Source organism: Nannospalax galili, unplaced genomic scaffold (assembly GCF_000622305.1).
Source record: "Nannospalax galili isolate Female #2095 unplaced genomic scaffold, S.galili_v1.0 scaffold281, whole genome shotgun sequence".
In the NCBI taxonomy this organism is placed as follows: Eukaryota; Metazoa; Chordata; class Mammalia; order Rodentia; family Spalacidae; genus Nannospalax; species Nannospalax galili.
Window position 1 is genome coordinate 7,463,757 of NW_008349068.1, and position 593 is coordinate 7,464,349.

The 593-nt window shown below is 35.1% G+C and overlaps 1 protein-coding gene across 11 annotated transcripts in view; it reads left to right on the forward strand.

Annotated features, from left to right (window-relative positions):
• Unc80 (unc-80 homolog, NALCN channel complex subunit) overlaps positions 1-593 on the forward strand; it is a 232,591-nt gene that overhangs the window by 126,741 nt on the left and 105,257 nt on the right. The gene's annotated exons all lie outside the window — the stretch shown is intronic.

Below are 593 nucleotides of genomic sequence, written 5' to 3' on the forward strand. Positions count from 1 at the left end.
AACTCTCTGAAGGGCTGGTTTTGTGGACATGAATTCCTTCAGCCTATTTATTTCATGGCAGGTTTTTCTTTACCCTTTGACTATAATAGATATTATGGCTGGGTATAGTAATCTGGGTTGGCATCTGTGGTCATTTAACACTGGGAATACTTTGGTCCAGGCTCTCTGGCTTTCATAGTTTGCACTGAAAAGTCAGCTGTAATTCTGATGGATTTTCCCTTGTAAGTGACTTGTTTTTCTTTTGCAGCTTTCAGTATTTTCTCTTTGTTCTGTACATTTAGTGGTTTTACTATGAGTGTCATGGAGAGTTTCATTTCTGGCCCTGCCTATTTGGTGTTCTATATGCTTCTTGTATTTGTATGGGCATGTCTTTCTCTAGATTTGGGAAATTTTCTTCTACGATTTAAATGAAAATATTAACTATGTGTTTGACCTAAAATTCTTTTATGCCCATAATTCATAGAGCTTGAATTTTCATTTTGTCCCCAAATTTCTACATATTCTGGTAATGTGTTTTTTTTTTAATTTATCATTTTCTTTGACTGATAGTTTTGTCAGTTCCTCTCCTTTGTCTTCAGTCTTAATAGGCTGTC